Source organism: Ipomoea triloba, chromosome 12 (genome assembly GCF_003576645.1).
Source record: "Ipomoea triloba cultivar NCNSP0323 chromosome 12, ASM357664v1".
Taxonomy (NCBI): domain Eukaryota; kingdom Viridiplantae; phylum Streptophyta; class Magnoliopsida; order Solanales; family Convolvulaceae; genus Ipomoea; species Ipomoea triloba.
Window position 1 is genome coordinate 18,502,406 of NC_044927.1, and position 22,116 is coordinate 18,524,521.

A 22,116-nucleotide genomic window follows, 5' to 3' on the forward strand; every position below is an offset into this window, starting at 1 on the left:
AACACTTTTGGTGTTGCACTTGGATTTCACGATGCCGTTGACATATCTATGCCATATTTCGGAGACTTCAAAACCGATTTTGATTCGGACACAGTTGCTGTCGCCTACTGGAAAAGCATTGCCAACAATGCAACGTATAACTCCTCCAACTTAAAAGCGAAGCTCATCACTAGAAGCTCTCTGAAAGCCATCAGATTGGCTTTTGCAGTAAACCTCTCTGGCAGGACCACCAACAAAAATAAAGTTTACAGGCAAGATCTTTTCTATATGTGGTGCATGGAGAACCAAGTCAGCATTAACATGGGCGTTTAGGCACGGAAATGGCTTCAAACCCAACTGAAGAAAATGGTACAAACAGTCTTCATAGGACCTTTTGTTACTCGACTATGCCAGGGTTTGGGCATCGGAAACCGTCTTCTAGATGAAAGAGACGATGGTCCCATGGTTGCTTTCTCAGTGAGCGAGTTCTTCGCAATGTACCTCAAGTTGGGAGGTGATGATGCCCCTGATTTGGAGGTTAATGATCAGACTGATGAGGAAGATGAAGAGAATGATGATGAGGGGAATGATAATGCAGCAGCGCAGGAGCATGGCGAGTCTAGTGCACAGCATGATGGCTCTACTTCAATGGATTGGGAGGCATCTCTAGCTTTCCAAAGGCAGCTCCACGATGAACAAATGGATTATTTGCGCGAGCAGCAAGCATGGCAAGAGGGACAGTTCACGTTCGTATTTGCACGACAGGATAGGCAGGAGGAGTAGTTCCTAGCATTCCAAGCAAGTCAGAATGAAGAGCTTTTTCGTACGAGAAGAGCAGTTGAGGAGAATGCTATGATGATCCAGGGGCTTCAGGCTCAATTTGCTAGGCAGTTCCGTCCTCCATCCTTCGGTGATCAGTGATGCCACATTCATCCTCTCGACCTTGAATCCTGATTCTTGACAATGAAGTCTGACAAACTTTGGTTACCATTTGGTCGTTGACCCATCAAAACATTAGGTTCCCTACGCGTGGGGTTCCGCCCTTTTAATTTCTTTACTTTGCTTTTATTATGTTTAATGCTTTTATTTTTGAATTGCTTTAATTCCCATGCATTTTAATACTTTCTAGTCCTTTGAATAATTTTACTTTGATTAAGTAGTTTAATGATTATCTAATTCTTCTTATCTTGCTTTTATTTTCTATCAAGTTTATAATAATTGAATAGTTCTCCCGAAACCCGTTTGTATATTGTGTCACCATTTCTTTTATATAGAGCATCGATAATGGAGGCTAAACTATGATGGAAGCTAAAGTGTGGAAAGAGGGATGCATACTTGGTTTAACCTCTTATCCCTTTTCTATTTTAAGCCCCGTTTTTTATTTTTAAAGTGTGGAAAATTTGTTTATATAGCTTTGTGTATGCGTTTTGTTTGAGCTTACCATGTTATATAGGATCATTAGAATAAACATTATATCCCAGAGCAATTTCCAAAGTGTGGAAAGGGATTTTTATTTGACTGTATGGAAACATCGAGGACGATGTTTATTTTAAAGTGTGGAAAGGACGCACTTTGTGCTTTATATGCTTATCTGCTTAGAGTTGAAAAGTTGAAGCTCTTGGGAATGATAAACAGGTGTATTTGCAATTTGAAAAGAAAGTTATTATTTGTGTTATCTAGAGAGAATTTTGACTAGATGCCCAAAATTTTTTTTTATTCTTGAAATATCTTTGAGGAAGTTACTTTTCGCACCCATGAGAGTGTTTAGAGCCAAATAAGTTTATATTCTTGCATGCTTGCATGATGTTCGCCTCTTATTTACGTAGGACCTTAGTTAAGGATCTCTCGAAGTGGGAGTGTGCACTTTTTAATTTGAGAAAGATAAAATTTAGCGAAGCCTAGAATTGAACTAACCTTGGTAGGGCATGGGGCAAAAGGTGAGCCTATTGGTAAGCTTATGAGAGAAAAATCCCTTAATCCCAAAAAGTAAAAGGCATGAGGGGTTGCATGAAGAAAAGTTGAAAAGGCAAAAGGCCAATCACCGAGATTAAAATTGAGGAAAGCCAATTCGCTGGGTTGCGTTCAACCATAGTCTTCGGTAAGCAAAAAGCTTTATCTAGAGTCGGTTGTTCACATAAAAGTATCCCAGGAATTAAGAAAATAAGAGATGAGGTGAGCCGCTTTGCTAGGATTCGGGTACCCATTGCACTGTCTTCGAAAAAGCATGGAGCTCCATATGAAGTCGGGTGGCTCGATGACGTTATCCTAGGGAGTGAGAAGAAAAGAGGGACCGCACTAAGCCAAAAGCGGTGAGTGGTCCATGCCCCTACCCTCACTTATTTTATCGTTGGGCTTTGGCGTTTAAGGCTGGAAGGGTTTATTAACTAGTGCACATCATTCCCACTAGTGGGATCGGCTAGAGGCCTTGATTAAATGAAAGGTGAACCCAAACTTTGTAACTGCATGCTTGCGAATGGTGTGAGAAGTGTGATCCTTTGTTTTAATTGTTTATCTACGAAAGGTTTTTACTTCTCGAAAATATTCCTTGAGTTAATGACATTTGACCAAAATCCTTTGTAGATAACACAAAAGATTTCTTCCATTTAAATAGTCTTAGACACCCACCATTTTGATTTACCAAGAGCTTTATTTTACATGAGTCGGTATCTCGGAAGCTTATGTGCTTAATAGTAGATTGTCTTGCTTGAGGGCAAGCAAGAAGTAAAGTGTGGAAACTTGATAAGCTCCCAGGATAAATTTGTAACGTTTTTATTAGGGCGCTTTGTAACGTTTTTAGTATCCTTACATGATAAATTTGTGATCAAATATGCTTTAAATTCACTAACCGCACGCAAAGCTACCTTTAGCATAAATTGAGATGATACACGAGTCCCGGGAGCCAATAAGAACGAAGACCGAGCTTAAGGAACGAACCAAGCAAGTCTAGAGCCCCGAAGGACCCAAAAGGAACTCCACACGCGTGGTGGTGCGCGTGGCCATGTTCCAGTAGCCATCCACACACGGCCACACGCGTGTGGAGTTGACGCTACGCAAAATTTCTCCTAGGGCTACATTTCGGAGACTATTTAAACCTCCTTGATAGAATTTCAGAGGGGGGGGGGTTCACTTTGGATAATTTCTAGGATCATTTAGGAGAGTTTTTCCATATTTTTCATTTTCCTAGAATAGTTTAGCTAGTTTAGAGAATTCTCCTTGTAGCAAGACAACAAGCTTGGATTGAAGGATCACTTCAAATCTAGGTGATTTCTATTACATCTTAATCTATTTTACTATTTTGTTCTTGGATTGAATTAGCTATTGTCTTGAATTTCTTATCATGTGTGGCTAGTTTAATCTAGGGATTTGGATTGTGTGAAGATATGTTGCTAGTGTGATGATCTTATATCTTATTTTGGATCTAAATTCTTGGATTGTTGAAATATCTATTCTTGTCTATTGATTGTTGTTTTGATGATATCTTGTTTGGATTTGGTCAATCTAGATGAGAGATTGAGCTCTTGACTCTTTCATGTCTTTGATTAGAGTTAGGATTGAAGCTTTGTAACAATAATAGATCCTATGGACTTCTTAAGAATAGTAGGAAAGTATGTAGCTCAAGTGTTTGATAAAATGTCTCTTAGAACTTTGGATGCTTGAAGGCATACCTAAGTCCAAGAAGTCTTAGTACACAAAGGTGGAAGAGGACTAAGAAGACACACTCCTGAATAGCCAACATCTTTGCTTTGTTTAAGAAGACACACTCCTGAATAGCCAACATCTTTGCTTTGTTTATCCATTACCTTAGACACACTAGGATGCAACATAGATGAGCACTATCCAATCCCTACCTCTTTACATACATTTCTTTCACAGCACTATCCAATCCCTACCTCTTTACATACATTTCTTTCACACTTGTTTTTACCCCTTTTTCACATAACCCTTATGAACCTTTTCACTCTCAAATCGGCATTCACCACGCTCAAATCTATTACATAACTCAATCACGTGAATGCGTGAACACTTCACACACCTCCACGTCCTTCTTTCGAGACAGACAGTCGGGGAGTTATTGACTTTCCGTTTTAACACACACACATCTTTTGACATTTCACCCTACGCAAAACAACCCTGTCAAAACTTTATTTTTGTTGGTTGTCCTGCTAGAGAGGTTCACTGCAAGAGCCAATTTGATGGCTTTTAGAGAGTTTCTGGTAATGAGCTTCGCCTTTAAGTTGGAGGAGTTATACGCTGCATTGTTGGTAATGCTTTTGCAATAGGCGACAGCAACTGCGTCTGAGTCAAAATCAGTTTTCAAGTCCCTGAAATATGGCATATTGATGTCAATGACATCGTGAAATCCAAGTGTAACGCCAAAGTGTTTACCGAGAAACTGTAGCGATCACCAAACAAACAAAATGAGATTGACTCCCTTGCATCATTTGCCTCTTTCCTGATGTCTAGTGTATATCATTTGCCTCTTTCTTAATGTCTAGTGTGGCCAAAAACTCATAAGTGACAGGCGAGTAGGTCGGACCTCGTCATTCGAATAATCGACGCAATTGGGGGTGCCTTATAATTTGATTCACTTCTTCCAGGCATTCAAATTCCATTAAAACGTTCTCTTCAAAGAATCTGCCCTCACTTAACCGCTTGCTTTTATACATGTCCACTAAAGCACGCTCCGGAGGCGTTAGATGCCTTAAAGATCTTATGCCTCGCTCCTGAGGAGCTGGTGGAACTTCCGGTTGGTTTTGCGAGGATTGAGGTCGAGCTCTCGATCGGCTGGATTTAGCGTGATCATGTTTTGTTTTCTTGGCCATTTCCTTATGTGTTCCCATCCTACAAAATTTAGAAAATAATATTCATAGTAATTGGTTTGATGCAACTATCATTCAAATAAAACACCAATGAATTTAGGTAAAATTTCTTGTCAAGATAGGGAATTTCGAAACAAATAGGGGTAAGGATTTTCGAAAATTTTGCCATGTTTTCCCCTATATTTTGATAAATTCTATCATAAAAATATCAATAATATTATTCCATTATCACACACATACATAATTTCATCATAAGATAATTCAATTTGATAGTCAAACATGAAGTCAACTCAAAAGGTCAAGAATTTCAAAAAGTCAACTTTATCTTCTTCCCCAAATTCAAGAATTAGGGTTTGAAGGTGAAAATTCAATTTTGAGAATATAGCATGTGTAATGTCAAATTGATGGCACATAATAGTTCTATAACAAGTTTACACATCAATTCAAGCATCAATTTCACAATTTAAACAAGAAATTAGATAAACCCATTTGCTCAACAATGGTGTTCACACTTATAGCTCAAATTTGAAATTCAATCCATCAATGTAACCATCAAAAATGAAAGAAAACATCAAAGGATAGTTCTATGAAGCATTATAAACCAGTATAAATATCCAAATCATTCAAAATCATTCAAGGTATTGTAGGATAAAATTTCAACATTCTAATCTTCCAAACACATGAATATTCAAGAATATTGTTAAAAGAGATGATTTTACCTTGATAGTGATGTTTCTAACCCTTTGGAAGATGAAAATAAATCACTTTTCTCAAACCTTTAAGCTTGGAGGATACCTTGCGTGGAGAATAAGAAAAATTTTTAGGTTTTAGGTGAAAGTGGCGTGGTTTCGGCCGAAGGGGGCTTTATGCTTGTGGTGTTGATTCCACGCACGGCCACACGCGTGTGGTCGTGCGTGGTGACTTACTAGTTCACTCCCCACGCACGCTTGCACGCGTGTGAATGTGCGTGGGGACTTATTAGATTGCTCCCACGCACTGTAGCACGCGTGTGAGTGTGCATGTCTTCCCGGTGCAACATTTTCCTCCGATTTTGGTCTTTTTCTTCAAACCTGTGTCCGAATTAGGCCTTTCCAACGCATTTTCCAGTCTCAAACCCTATAAATTAGTCTTCCAAAACATGGTACCAAATGGAAATTTAACAAAACATTAAAAAGAAAACATAAAAAGAAACATAAGACAATTTATTAAACCTTTGGTTTCCTCCCAAGTAGCGCCACGGTTTATGTCTTTGGCTAGACGCATCATACCTTGTTCTTCTTAGCCATACTCCTTGGTAGTGGGTAGAAAGCATTTCGTTACCCACGTGTTTTTCCATGTTAGCTTGTCATTTTTCCACCTCTGTTTTGATTTAGTCCTCTTTTTGACCATTGCCTTCACTTCTTCATCATTCTCCTCTGTTCTTTCTTTTCCTTCATTCTTGGCTTGTCCATCAAATCTCAAGGTTATTTCCCCTGAGCTTACGTCTATTCGAGCATGACAAGTTGCCAAGAATGGTCTTCCAAGAATCAAAGAACCCTGGGGCTCGGTGTCTCCCATCTTACAAACAACAAAATCGACAAACACAAGAATTTTCCTATTCTAACTAGCACATCTTCTGCCAAGCCTTCCGGGTACCATGTGGTCCCGTCAGCTAAACGGAGTGTCAGCCTTGTCAGTTTCAAATTTGGTAATTTCAATTTTTCGAAGAGACTTGAAGACATGACATTGATTGAAGCTCCGAGGTTGGCTAGAGCATTTTGAGGATCCAAGTTCTGTATAGAACACGGAATCATCAAAGCTCCTGGGTCGCCCTTCTTTTTGGGGTAACCCGTAGTCAAAAAAGCCGAAGACTCTTGGCTTAAACAAGTAAAATTATCACAGTTGTCTTCTTCAAATAAGCACGACATTCTTTGTTATTGAAAATTTTTTGGATAAAAGCATTAATTGTACCTTCTCTTGCCGCGTCCTTCTCCTTTGAATTTTTTGTTTTGTCTTGTGGTAGCTCTTGCTTTTCGGGTTGGTTTTCAGAAGTGGTTTTCTCTTTGCTTTCCTTCATTGAGATTTTGCACGAAGCATTCGTAGTATTCAATTCAAGGCTGGGACTACAAGGGGTAGTCTCCTCTTCCTTCCCTTTTTTCCTACATTGGCATACCCCGCAAACCACATCCATTGGGTCACACTTTTCGTGTTTTTCTTCCTTGGCATCAATAGCATTGACTCTCTCTTTTGGATTGTTCTCAGTGTTACTAGGGAGTTGTCCGTAATGTCTCAGACATCATTTTGAACATTTGTGAAATCTGATTCTCAATTGTTTTGAGTGTAGCCTTTGACTCTTGCCTAAGACTAGAAATCTCCTGTCTGATTTCTTGAGTAATATCTTGTTTAAGATTTGCCTGATCATTCTTTAATTCCATGATCATCCTTGTAAGCCTTTCATCTACTTCACGGATATCATCCCTTCTCTGTTGAGTAAAGTCAAGTTGAGAGTTGTATTGTGGCCTGAATTGGGTCATTTGGCCTCCATTGCCTTGATTTTGATTATACATCAGTCTGCCCTTGTCATTTTATCCATAAGCAGGCTTGTTTCCGTAATTGTATTGCCCTTGCGCTTGATATCCATCGTTGTTGTTCCATCCCTCTCCCTGCTTCCAATTGTTATGTGGTCTTTGATTTTGTCCATAGGCATTGTAGTTGGAGTTCCTTTGATAGTCCACCGCCTCAACCTGCTCGGATGCGGACGGTGAAGTGCATATATTTGTATCATGTGGTCCTCCACAGATGTTACAGTAGAGTGCCAATGCCATACAAGGCTTGGGTTTTCCTTCCATTTTTTCTACCATTGCTTGTAACTTCTTGATCTCATGATTCATTGCCTCTATTTTCGCCTCACTTGCCACATGGCTATTAATCTCATACATGCCCCCGTGTTCTCCTCGTCGGTCATACCAACAAGAGGTATTCTTAGATATTCTCTCGATCAACTCTTCAGCTTCGGGTAAAGCTAAGGAGACAAAGGTGCCGCTGGAAGACGAGTCAAGTAACATCATTCCTTCATCAGTTAGCCCTCCGTAGAATGACCTTATTACGTCCCATGGGTGCATAAGATCTTGCGGGCATTGCCTTTTGAGAACCTTAAACCTTCTCCAAGTTTCTCCAAACTTTCAAGCCTTCCTTGCTTGAATTCTTGTATTTGTCTTCGGATCCTTGATAGACGCCAAAAGTACCTATTTATCTATAACTTATTAAGTTGATTTCTTGCTAAAAATAAGTCTTAGAGAGTGCAATTACGTGTTTACATGCTATTTTATAACAAATTGCAAATGAGTTCTGTGTGGAGTGTTTTCAAGAATTCCCACAGGAATGAAGGCTGAAATCAACCAAAAGAGAGCATAAACCATTGAAAGAAAGAATCAATCCACATGGGAACACACGAAGACCAAATCGGAAACAACAAAAGGAAACGAAAATGAAGAAACGCCCACGAGCCTCACACGCGTGTGAGCTGGCGTGGAAATATTCCAGTAACCATCCACGCCAGTCCACACGCGTGTGGCAGACATGGGGAGGCACCAGAAAATCTGCGCGATGTTTTAGTATTTAAGGGACATTTCAGCTAGGTTTAGGGAGTCTTTTATAACATTTTTCTATTCTAAATTTTAGGTTAGGTTTAAAGAGAATTAGGAGAGGAAGAGGAGCTCCTTGGAGAAGAGAACTTAGATCTCCATAGCTTTGAAGATCTCTTGGGTAAACTCTTCTATCAAGATTTGTTTTCTCTTTAGATTTCTCTTGGTTTTCCTTTTTCCTTAAAGTTGTTTGCTTTTTATATTGATCTTGTAGATACGCTTTTCTATTTCAATGCTTTGATGTTGTTAAAGCCTATGAGAGGCTAATCCCTAGGATAGGGGCTAGATTGAATGGATGATTGGTGTTCATGATCTAATTTGATGAATGAGTTTTATTTCTTTGGGGAATGTTGAATCTGTGTGTATGTTTTGTATGATCTTGTTGGATCGAGGGCTCCGATCTCTCCAAGAGTATAGGATCATCTCTTTGGCGAGATATCGCAAAGAGGTGTAGCCCACTACCCACATCTCCCGCTCTCAATCTGAGAAGATGAGATCCGGAGGGAACTTGTAGACAAAGTGTTTGATGAAATTCCCCAACCGACTGAGGATTGGGAGCTTGAGTGTGACGCCACTCAGGACAATGTTCCAAGCTCCTTCAATCATAACTCAAAGGAAATCAATACTCTACCTTGCACCTTTAACCAATCTCCATGATATCTTAGCCCCATCCGCCTTTATTTCCCTTTGTTTACTTCTTATTTTATCAACATTTACCCCCTTAACATTTTCCTTTACCAACATACATATGCTCCATCTCCACGTTATTCAAACAGACCAAGGTAGCGCAACCGTATATTCTCCAATTTGCCATCCACGAGAGATACGACACTCGGGGAGTTTATGACTCTTCGTTTTAACACACTCCATACCGCATATCCACTTTCACATTCACCTCCCACTAAATTACAATCCTTCAAAATGGCGCCGTTGCCGGGGATGGCAAACGGTGAATTTAAAGTTTTACTATCTTGAATTGTTTGGATAACTTGTTTACTTTCTTTTCTTTTGTCTTGTTTTATTACCAATTACACTTCCGCACCCAACCACACACTACTTGAGCTAATCTGTAAAAAGGAGCTACCTCTTGTGCTCCGATTCTTTGCCTGAAAATTTGATTGCAGGAATTCTTTGATATAATCATGGATCCACCGCCACCTAATGATCAAGCTTGCCATAGTCACATACCATACGGAAGAAATCCTTGCTATCCTTCACAACCCCAACCTTCATACCCACCACCTCAATACTATCATAACTACCATTTTCCTTACCCACCTTCTTTCCCATACTCACTACCTCCTCCACCAATTTATTATCATGAACAAGCATACGTAACACAACATTTTCAACCCCAGAGATATCATACTCACGAGATACCTCCTTATTACCCTCCAACGCACTTCGACGAACCAAACCATCAAAATTTTGAAATTTTTGCGAGCTGTGACCGGACCACGAGATCCACACGCGTGTGCGCCGGCGTGGGGGCTCACTAGAACAATTCCACGCCGAGTCACACGCGTGGTGAGGACGTGGACGGAGCCTATGCACATGCTTATTCTTCTACTTCCCTAGAGCAGCCTCTTTCGCCTGAAAACAACCAAACCACCCTCGAACAACGTTTAAATGATTTCATCCAAGAAACGAGGGAGGAGAATGCTAGACTTAAGGAAACCATTACTAAAGAGATGCTCGGAGAAATCCATGAACTACGCCACGAGACACTTTCACCACTTCAAACGGTTGAAAGCACACTCGCAAAAATTATGGAAATGATCCAATCCCAGGGAGAAACAGATGTAAATGCCGTAACATTGAGAAGCGGAAGAACACTTCCAGACGTTGTTCCACCTCCACCACAATCCATTCCAACAGAAGAACCCAGAAGGGACAATGAAGAGACCCCCAATTCAACGCAAGCTGAACGAGCACCTGAAGAAGAACTCAGAAGGGAAGAAATACAACCACAACCCTCTTGGAAAGGAAAGGAAATCGTGCAAGAACCACTACCTGTGCCGAAAGCGAAACTTCCGTTCCCTTAGAGATTCCGCACCGATATCGACAACACCAAGTACGACAAATTCCTACAAATGCTACGCCAATTACACGTTGATATGCCATTCATCGACGCACTAGGAGAAATGCCGAGGTATGTCAAATTCCTTAAAGATCTTTTATCTAACAAAAAGAGATTAGCTGAAACTGCTATTGTTGTGCTAGGAGAGGAATGTTCTGCTATATTACATAAGGATGTGCCTAGAAAATTAAAAGATCCTGGCAGTTTTACTATACCTTGTAATATAGGGGGAACGACTTTTAATAGAGCCTTGGCAGACCTAGGTGCTAGTATCAATCTAATGCCCTTTGCATTATATCGACAATTGAATCTAGGAACCCTTAAGCCCACACGCATGAGCATTCAATTATCTGACCGATCTACCAAGTACCCCAGGGGTATAGTGGAAGATGTTTTAGTCCGAGTTGATAAATTTATTTTTCCAGTGGACTTTGTGATCTTAGATATGGACCCAGATGTGGAGATTCCTCTCATCCTGGGCAGACCTTTCTTGGCGACTGCTAGAGCTTTAATAGATGTAGGGGAAGGCAAACTCGTTATCCGTGTAGGAGACGAGTCTGCTAGCTTCGACGTGACTAAAATGATGAAATATCCTCTAGATGGTGATGAATGCTTTTTCGTTGATTATGTGCATGATGAAATTGATTATCTGTGTGAAGTACCTAAAGCTAAGAGGCACGATTTTAATTGGGAATGTCCCATAGATGCTAAGAGTTATAATAAAAGTACTTTTGAGCATGACCTTAACTCTTTACATATTGCTTTACACCAAGAGGTCGATCGTTTTAATTTGCTTGATAAAGATTGTGTTTCTGAATTTGTTGAGAATATAAATTCTATTGGAGAAGTCTCGGAGGAAATGGTTGGAAATGACGGGGATGAATTTGATGAATTTAATGAGGAATATGATGATGGAGATGAGAAAAAGAAAGAAGATAATGAGATGATGCATGAAGGAGAATTAAAGCCTCTACCTGCTCATCTTGAATATGCTTATTTAGGAACGGGGAAAGAGTTACCAGTTGTCATCGCGACAAATCTTTCAGAAAGACAAAAAGAACAACTGATAACAATGCTGAAAAGAAACAAAGAAGCTATAGGTTGGAAGATGACTGACTTGAAAGGGATTAATCCGGCCATTTGCACACATAAAATTCTATTGGAAGAAGGATCCAAACCTGTGGCACAACCGCAGCGTCGACTTAACCCGAACACATTTGAAGTCGTGAAAAACGAGGTGATCAAACTTATGGATGTCGGAATGATCTACCCTATTTCGGACAGCACATGGGTCAGTCCAACTCACGTAGTACCAAAGAAGGGAGGAATCACAGTCACTGAGAATGATAACAAGGAACTGATCCCTACGAGGAAGATAACTGGATAGAGAGTCTGTATTGACTATAAAAAGCTCAACGAAGCCACCCGTAAAGACCACTTTCCATTGCCCTTTATAGATCAGATGATTGAAAGAGTGAGCGAGTACGGCTACTACTGTTTCTTGGATGGAATGAGCGGATACTTTCAAATTCCAGTAGCCTTGGAGGATCAAGAGAAAACAACATTCACTTGTCCGTTTGGTACATTTGCTTACAGGAGAATGCCATTTGGTCTCTTTAACGCCCCTGCCACCTTCATGCGTTGCATATTGGCTATTTTCGAAGATTTCATTGGTGATTTCATGGAAGTTTTCATGGATGATTTCACAATTTTCGGGGAAACTTTTGAAGAATGCCTTGGAAATTTGGAAAAGGTGTTCGAACGATGCCAGCAAATGAATTTAGCATTATCTTGGGAAAAATGCTATTACATGGTCACAGAAGGAATTGTGTTTGGACATAAAATTTCAAAAAGAGGAATTGAGGTTGACAGAGCTAAGACAGCAATTATTGAAACCTTACCACCACCGCACAATGTGACATCCCTGAGAAGTTTCTTGGGAGATGTGGGATTTTATAGAAGATTTATTAAAGACTTCTCGAAAATTGCTAGACCATTGACCATACTGTTAGAAAAAGATGCAGTGTTTGAATTAAATGAGGACGCGATGAAAGCATTCCAGAATTTAAAGGATGCCATGGTACATACTCCAATTCTTGTAGCACCAAAATGGGATCCACCTTTTGAGTTAATGTGTGACGCGAGCAATTTTGCAGTTGGAGTTGTGCTAGGACAGAAAAATGATAAGAAATTTCAGCCTATCGCCTATGCTAGTCGAATGTTGACTAAGCCTACACCACGACCGAGAAAGAACTGTTTGCAATCGTGTTTGCATTAGATAAATTTAGATCATATCTTTTAATGTCAAAAGTCATCATTCATACCGATCATGCAGCTATCAGGTTTATTATGTCTAAACCTGAAGCAAAGCCAAGATTGATCAGATGGATTTTGCTATTGCAAGAATTTGACGTGACTATCGTGGACCGTAAAGGAGTTGAAAACAGTTCAACAGATCATTTATCAAGGTTAGAGTATGAGAAAGGACAAGATATGATCAGGGATGTGAATGAATATTTTCCATAGGAAAAGCTGATGGGTCTCTATCTCACACCTTGGTATGCGGATCTGGCTAACTATCTTGTAGGGGGAGAGTTACAGGAATTTTTGAATACACATGCCCGAAGAAAGTTAATAGCAGAATCTCGATATTATTTCTGGGACGAGCCATATCTCTTCAAAGTGTGCGCGGATCAAATAATTCGACGTTGCGTAACAGAGGCTGAAGGACATGAGATTCTTGGAGAATGCCATCGAATGGGCCATCACTCAGCTAACCGAATTGCTAGGAGAGCACTTGAAGCAAGATTCTATTGGCCCTCAATATTTCAGGATGCTCAAATCTGTGTCAGAAACTATGATAGATGTCAACGAGCTGGGAACATCACTGGAAAAAACGAGATGCCGCAAAACTATATCCTGGCGTGCGAAATTTTTGATATATGGGGACTAGATTTTGCAGGACCGTTTCCGGATTCCAAAGGTTTCAAATATATCCTTATCGCAGTGGACTATGTCTCTGTAACACCCCGTAAAATTCGTTCAAACCTAGAGACCGGTAATCGTTTCCGCCGGGTGATTCATTTGATTTAATTGGGCTTAGTCTTTCCAATTGATATATATATATAATTCTTGAACCCGGAATTAATTATTTTATTCAAAAGGCCTAATTCTTGATTTAATTCTTGTAAGGGATTTATTTAAATTGGATCCTTACAATTCTTATAAGTAAGAATATGTGTATAACGGCCCAATATATATATATATATATATATTCAAATTCTTGAATGATTAAATTCCTACAACTAGTAGTATACTACATAATGTGAGACCCATTTCTTTTTATAAGGGCCTATTATTTCATGTCTTACCCTAGTTGATACATACATAATATATGTAATGATCTTTCCCTACTAATATAAAAGCCTTGTACTTCCAACCCTATTTCCCTTTTCATCCTCCTGCAAATACATCTCATCCTATTCTTTCCACTTCTAAAGAACCCTAAGTAAATCCTACACTTTCTTCTTCAAGATCCAAGATCAAGTTTGCTCTTTTAGGATTGATAAGGCTTGGGTAAGTGTTTATCTTTAGGAATATGCCTTGCATCATGTTGTTTTCATAATCTTTATACAAGTTCTTATGTTGTTCTTTTGGGGATCTTTTGGGAAAAGATGATCAAGGTGGAGGTGAAGCTTTGTAGGGAGTTTTGAGGGTTCTTGGTTGAAGTGTGCTCCAAAGAGGTAACCATCATGTCCACTAAAATCTATTTTACACTCTCAATCTATGATATTATTTGGTGTATGGGAATCTTGAGAAATTCTTTGCTGCTTAGCCTATTTGTTGTTGTCTGTGAAGTCATTTTGATGGATTATGAACTTGTGTTCTTAATCCTTTGCATATAGATGTTTATGGATGTTTAGTGGTTTGGATTCCTTGTTTGTTTGGCTTCTGGGAGTTGTAATCTGAGTAATCTGAGCCTATCCTTGTATTCTGGGAATGAACTTTGCGTATTCTGTCTGTTCTGGTCTGGGAATGGTTTGGAGTTGCTCTTGCGGTAGGGTTAGGTGGTATAATGTGTCCCACCTAAGTGGTCTGCAAGAACAACAGTGGAATAGAGTGACGGAGGATGGCGATCCGCTGGGCAGCCCCGCCCCTTCTGGCGGAAGAGGGCGGCGGACCAGGGTGATCCGCCGGGGAGTGCCGCCAGTTGAGGCGGAGGTGTGTGGCGGAGCAGGTGGTTCCGCCAGGGTGTTTCTCTGGACTTCTGTTTCCAGTAGCTATTTTGTTGTTCTATCGCCTTGTTGTTCCACCCTTGTTTCTGGAACTTGTTGGGATATTATGCTGAGTATTTTTCCTTGGTTCTTGAGCACTTATTCATTTCTCTTGATTCATTATCTTGATGTATTGGTTGGCTGAATCCTTGGTTATTTTTCCTGAGTGTTTGTTGTGTTCATAATCTGAGATGAACACTGTGAGTGTTTTCTTCTTGGGATGAGTTTGAGGTTGGATATGGAGTGGTGGATCTTTGAGTATCTCTTGGGTTGTTTGAGGATGAACTAACTGTGGAACTAACTTTGGACTTCGGTCCCTGTGATTGGGTTTTTACCCCTGTGATTGGGCTTTTGCCCCTGTGATTGGGTTTTTACCCCTGTGTACCTAACTTCTAACTTTCGGGCTTGGTGTTTGGTGTGGAGAATTGGTACTTGGATTGGAAGTTGAGGTTTTGGTGCTTATCCTTGGGTTGAGGTCTGTTTGGTTCTTTGTTGACTCTTGAGTTGTATGGTATCTTGTTGATTATTGGTTATTCTTTGATATATCGCCGTTTGGTTGTTTCTTATCTTATGAGTATTCGGTTGAGTTGTGATTCGGTTGGACGTTGGTATTGATGAGAAGTCTTGGTTTATACATTCATTCAGCGTGTTGTTGTTGAGTATCTGATTTAAACGTGAACAGTTCGTTGGTGTGTATATTCTATATGGGTGCGTAAACCTATTTACAAACTTACTCTATATCTATACTTCCTTGCGGGTGTGAATGGTGGTTGCTTAGCAGTCTTTTGTTAATGGTTTCTTGTATGTTTTCCAGGTATGCAATAAGTCTAAGCGTGAGCGCGATAGAGATATATCCGTATGAGCTGGCTTAGACTAGTTTGTTATGTTTTTAGACTTACGTTTTGGGCTTGTGCGCCAATATGAGATTCTATATACTCTTGTTTTAGATCTTGGATGTTTTGGATACATTTGAGGATTTATATACTATTTGGTTTCGGTTTTTGGTTAGCCTATGCATCTAGGCCGTGTTTTCTTACCTAGATGTGGCATGATACCCCTTAGGTTATAAATCGCTTCCGCTATGTTATGTTGGTAGTTGAGATAGGCAGCTTTGCGTTAAAGTTTTAGCTATCTCAACTTGTGAAAAGTTGGGGTGTAACAGTTGGTATCAGAGCCTGTGTTGAGGTCTGAGTAGAGATCCTAGGGTTTGAAATCTAAGACTCTAGGACTTGATCAGTAGAAATTAAGATTTTTGAGAATCCTAGGATGTGTGAATTCTAGGACGCGCGGTGAGGACTCGTTTTAGTTGTTTATATCTTGTTGTGTTGTTGGTTGCCTTGTTGTTTGGTTGTTGTGAGCTTGTTCTCACTTTCCTTCTTGCGTGTTTGGGAAGGCCGACCGCAGAGCCACCCGTCTTTCGGTAGTTACCTCTCTCGTTAGTGATCATGGTGCCACCAAGGAAGCGGGAAGAAACCCCTAGTGTGGGAGGGGGGATGCTGGAGCGTCTCAAGAAGCTAAAGACGGCCGGCGTCGGGCCAGCAAGGGCTATAGGAGGCAGCAGTTCGGGCAGTAAGGAAATGAACCCCTCTAGGTTGGATGGAGGCGCAGGAGTCCCGCGGCAGTTGGGGGAACTCCTTATCATGAACAAGTCCCAGGCCGAGAGTTGCGACGTGGTTACCAGCATCTTCCCTGTCCTCTCCGTCTCCACCTTAGTTCTGTTCGATTCCGGAGCTTCAAATTCCTTTATATCCTCTAAGCTGGTCCGTGAGTTGGGCATCGTGCCTAGCGCAACGACGAAGATCGAAGTCAAGGTGGCGTCAGGCGAAGTCAAGGCATGTGAGCACATCTTCGAAGGGGTGCGGATAGAGATCAAAGGAGTGGCCTTTCCGAGCGACCTCATCCAGTTCGACTTGGACGGCATTGGAGTGGTTTTGGGCATGGATTGGTTGGGACGGTATAAGGCCCAAATTTTGTGCAGTGAGCAGAAGGTGATCTTAAGGAGTCTTGGGGGCAAGAGGATGTCGTACCGAGGGGCGCCCGATGAGCCCGAGATCAAGTTAGTCTCCATGATCAGGATCAGGAAATACATAGATAAGGGACACGAGGCTTTCTTGTGTGCAGTCGAAGACCTTAGCGCTCCAAAGGATGAAGCTCAGCAGATACCCGTTGTATGTGAGTTCCCCGATGTCTTCCCCGAAGAGATCCCTGGACTACCGCCTCCTCGAGAGATAGAGTTCACCATCGACTTGATGCCCGGAACTACCCCGATATCTAAAGCCCCGTACCGGATGGCACCGAAAGAAATGCATGAGCTAAAAGAGCAGCTGCAGGACCTGTTGAATAAGGGTTACATTCGACCAAGCGTATCACCGTGGGGAGCCCTAGTGCTTTTTGTAAGAAAGAAAGATGGTAGCATGCGACTCTGCATCGATTACCGGGAACTGAACCGAGTAACGGTTAAGAACAAGTACCCCCTACCGCGGATCGATGATTTGTTTGACCAACTTAAGGGAGCCGGCATCTTCTCGAAAATTGACTTATGGTCAAGGTACCACCAGCTTAGGGTGGCAGACGCGAATATTTCCAAGACAGCGTTTCGGATCCGCTATGGCCATTATGAGTTTACAGTAATGCCGTTTGGGCTGACAAATGCCCCAGCCGCTTTCATGGATCTGATGAACCGCGTGTTTCAGCCTTACCTGGATGAGTTTGTAGTAGTATTCATAGACGACATCTTAGTCTACTCTCCTAATCCATCGGAGCACGAGAAGCACCTCAGGACGGTATTGCAAATCCTAAGAAAGAAGCAGCTATATGCCAAATTATCCAAGTGTGAGTTCTGGAAGACCAGTGTGGCTTTCTTGGGCCATGTAATAGCCAAGGAGGGGATCTCTGTGGACCCCGCTAAGATTCAAGCGGTGATGGAATGGCCTGCACCGACGACTCCGTCCGAAGTTCGAAGCTTTCTGGGTTTGGCGGGGTATTACAGAAGGTTCGTTCCAGATTTCTCCAAGGTAGCGCAACCTATAACACAACTTATGAAGAAGACTGCACCTTTCAAGTGGAACAGTAACTGCGCTAAGGCTTTTCAAGAATTGAAGGAAAAGTTGACGTCTGCCCCGGTTCTAACCCTACCATCCGGAACCGAAGGATTCGAGGTGTTCAGCGATGCGTCAAAGAAGGGCTTAGGATGTGTGTTGATGCAGCAGGGCAGAGTGGTGGCTTACGCGTCTCGGCAGCTTAAAAGCCATGAGGAGAACTACCCTACGCACGACTTGGAACTAGCCGCCGTAGTCTTTGCACTAAAAATCTGGAGACACTATCTTTATGGGGTGCAGTGCAAGATCTATACTGACCACAAGAGCTTAAAGTATATCTTTACTTAGAAAGAATTAAACATGCGGCAAAGGCGTTGGTTGGAACTCATTAAGGACTACAATCTAATCATTCAATACCACGAAGGGAAGGCGAACGTAGTGGCCGACGCGCTAAGTAGAAAAACGAGACATTCGCTTAATGCCACGTGGGTGCTCGCAGATGACCTGTGCAAGGAATTCCAAAGGATGAATATCGCAGCGGTGGAGGAGGGACAGATGCACGAGGAGATCCGACTCTTCAACATGCAAATCTTACCTGCATGGCTCGATGAGATCCGAAGGAGCCAGATGGACGATGCCCGAATGAACAAAGTGAGGGCCAGACTGGCCAATGGCAAGAAAGGATCTTTTGAGTTACATCCCGATGGTAGTCTGCGTTATCAAGGACGTTGGTGCGTGCCAGCTTCGTGTAAGGAGTTGAAGAAACAAATACTGGAGGAAAGCCATCATACCCCATATTCAGTACACCCCGGTGGCGATAAGTTATATAAGGACATGAAGAAACTGTTCTAGTGGCCTAATATGAAGAAGGAAGTAGCCGACTTCGTAAGCCGATGTTTGAATTGTCAGAAGGTTAAGGCAGAGAGATGTAAGGCTAAGGGGATGCTGCGACCTCTGGAGATACCAGAAGGGAAGTGGGACTCCATATCGATGGATTTTGTAGGTGGGCTGCCATTGACCAAGACCGGGAAGGACAAGATTTGGGTAATTGTGGATCGACTCACCAAGACAGCCCGATTTATCGCCATGAAAGAGACCTGGACTATGGATCAGTTGGCTAAGGCCTATATTAACCGAGTAGTGAAGTATCATGGAGTACCCCGCGACATCGTGTCAGATCGAGACTCCAGGTTCTTGTCACAATTCTGGAAATCACTACAGGTAGCCTTGGGTACTAGACTAAAGATGAGCACTGCTTTTCATCCAACCACCGACGGGCAGACAGAGCGGACCATTCAAACACTGGAAGATATGTTGCGAGCCTGCATGCTGGATTTGCAAGGATCTTGGGAGGAGCATCTCGACCTGATTGAGTTTTTTTACAACAACAGCTACCACGCCAGCATCCAAATGGCTCCCTACGAGGCCCTATACGGCCAAAAGTGCAGGAGCCCATTATGTTGGGAAGACTTGGTGAACCCGGTGACCTTGGGACCGCAATACCTACAGGAAGCCACTGAGAAAGTCAAGTTGATTCAAAAGAGGATGAAGGCTGCTCAAGATCGGCAGAAGTCTTATGCTGACTCGAGAAGGAAGCCAGCGGAATTCTCCGAAGGGGAGAAGGTGTGGCTGAAAATCTCACCCACTAAAGGAGTAATGAGATTTGGGAAGAAGGGAAAGTTGAGCCCTCGATTCATCGGTCCCTATGAGGTCTTAGAGAGGGTTGGGCCAGTAGCTTATCGCTTAGCTCTGCCAGCAGAGTTAGACCGAGTGCACGACGTGTTCCATATCTCCCAGCTTAAGAAGTACGTGCACGACGCATCCCATGTGCTTGCGCCGGAGATCCTGGAGTTAGACGAGATGCTATCCTATGAAGAGAAGCCAGTAAAAATTCTGGATTTCAAGACCCGAGAGACTTGCCGCAAAGCAGTCAAGCTGGTGAAGGTGTGTTGGTCCAACCATGGAGTCGAGGAAGCCACCTGGGAGATGGAGGACGAGATAAGGAGACGTTACCCGGCTTTATTTGCCCTAGGTAAGTAGTAAGTTTTTTTTTCTTGCATGTTGTGCATGGGTTGGGAAGTTAAGAGTTTAAGGGTTAGAAGCATAGTATGTTCTTAAGGATAAGTTGGTTGAGCAATCTTTTCTTTAAACCTTCGATCGATTCCTTGTTTCCATGAACTGCTCCGTTTCTAGTTTCCGCGAGCTTTGAGCTTCGAGGACGAAGCTCCTTTTAAGGGGGGTAGAGTGTAACACCTCGTAAAATTCGTTCAAACCTTGAGACCGGTAATCGTTTCCGCCGGGTGATTCATTTGATTTAATTGGGCTTAGTCTTTCCAATTGATATATATATAATTCTTGAACCCGGAATTAATTATTTTATTCAAAAGGCCCAATTCTTGATTTAATTCTTGTAAGGGATTTATTTAAATTGGATCCTTACAATTCTTATAAGTAAGAATATGTGTATAACAGCCCAATATATATATATATATATTCAAATTCTTGAATGATTAATTTCCTACAACTAGTAGTATACTACATAATGTGAGACCCATTTCTTTTTATAAGGGCCCATTATTTCATGTCTTACCCTAGTTGATACATACATAATATATGTAATGATCTTTCCCTACTAATATAAAAGCCTTGTACTTCCAACCCTATTTCCCTTTTCATCCTCCCGCAAATACATCTCATCCTATTCTTTCAACTTCTAAAGAACCCTAAGTAAATCCTACACTTTCTTCTTCAAGATCCAAGATCAAGTTTGCTCTTTTAGGATTGATAAGGCTTGGGTAAGTGTTTATCTTTAGGAATATGCCTTGCATCATGTTGTTTTCATAATCTTTATACAAGTTCTTATGTTGTTCTTTTGGGGATCTTTTGGGAAAAGATGATCAAGGTGGAGGTGAAGCTTTGTAGGGAGTTTTGAGGGTTCTTGGTTGAAGTGTGCTCCAAAGAGGTAACCATCATGTCCACTAAAATCTATTTTACACTCTCACTCTATGATATTATTTGGTGTATGGGAATCCTGAGAAATTCTTTGCTGCTTAGCCTATTTGTTGTTCTCTGTGAAGTCATTTTGATGGATTATGAACTTGTGTTCTGGGAATGAACTTTGCGTATTCTGTCTGTTCTGGTCTGGGAATGGTTTGGAGTTGCTCTTGCGGTAAGGTTAGGTGGTATAATGTGTCTCGCCTAAGTGGTCTTCAAGAACAACAGGGGAATGGAGTGACGGAGGATGGCGATCCGCTGGGCAGCCCCGCCCTTTCTGGCGGAAGAGGGCGGCGGACCAGGGTGATCCGCCGGGGAGTGCCGCCAGGGTGGTTCTGTTGGTTCCTCTGGACTTCTGTTTCCAGTAGCTATTTTGTTGTTCTGTTGCCTTGTTGTTCCACCCTTGTTTTTGGAACTTGTTGGGATATTATGCTGAGTATTTTTCCTTGGTTCTTGAGCACTTATTCATGTCTCTTGATTCATTATCTTGATGTATTGGTTGGCTGAATCCTTGGTTATTTTTCCTGAGTGTTTGTTGTGTTCATAATCTGAGATGAACACTGTGAGTGTTTTGTTCTTGGGATGAGTTTGAGGTTAGATATGGAGTGGTGGATCTTTGAGTATCTCTTGGGCTGTTTGAGGATGAACTAACTGTGGAACTAACTTTGGACTTCGGTCCCTGTGATTGGACTTCGGTCCCTGTGATTGGACTACGGTCCTTGTGATTGGGTTTTTACCCTTGTGATTGGGCTTTTGCCCCTGTGATTGGACTTCGGTCACTGTGATTGGGTTTTTACCCCTGTGTACCTAACTTCTAACTTTCGGGCTTGGTGTTTGGTGTGGAGAATTGGTACTTGGATTGGAAGTTGAGGTTTTGGTGCTTATCCTTGGGTTGAGGTCTGTTTGGTTCTTTGTTGACTCTTGAGTTGTATGGTATCTTGTTGATTATTGGTTATTCTTTGATATATCGCCGTTTGGTTGTTTCTTATGAGTATTCGGTTGAGTTGTGATTCGGTTGGACGTTGGTATTGATGAGAAGTCTTGGTTTATACATTCATTCAGCGTGTTGTTGTTGAGTATCTGATTTAAACGTGAACAGTTCGTTGGTGTGTATATTCTATATGGGTGCGTAAACCTATTTACAAACTTACTCTATATCTATACTTCCTTGCGGGTGTGAATGGTGGTTGCTTAGCAGTCTTTTGTTAATGGTTTCTTGTATGTTTTCCAGGTATGCAATAAGTCTAAGCGTGAGCGCGATAGAGATATATCCGTATGAGCCGGCTTAGACTAGTTTGTTATGTTTTT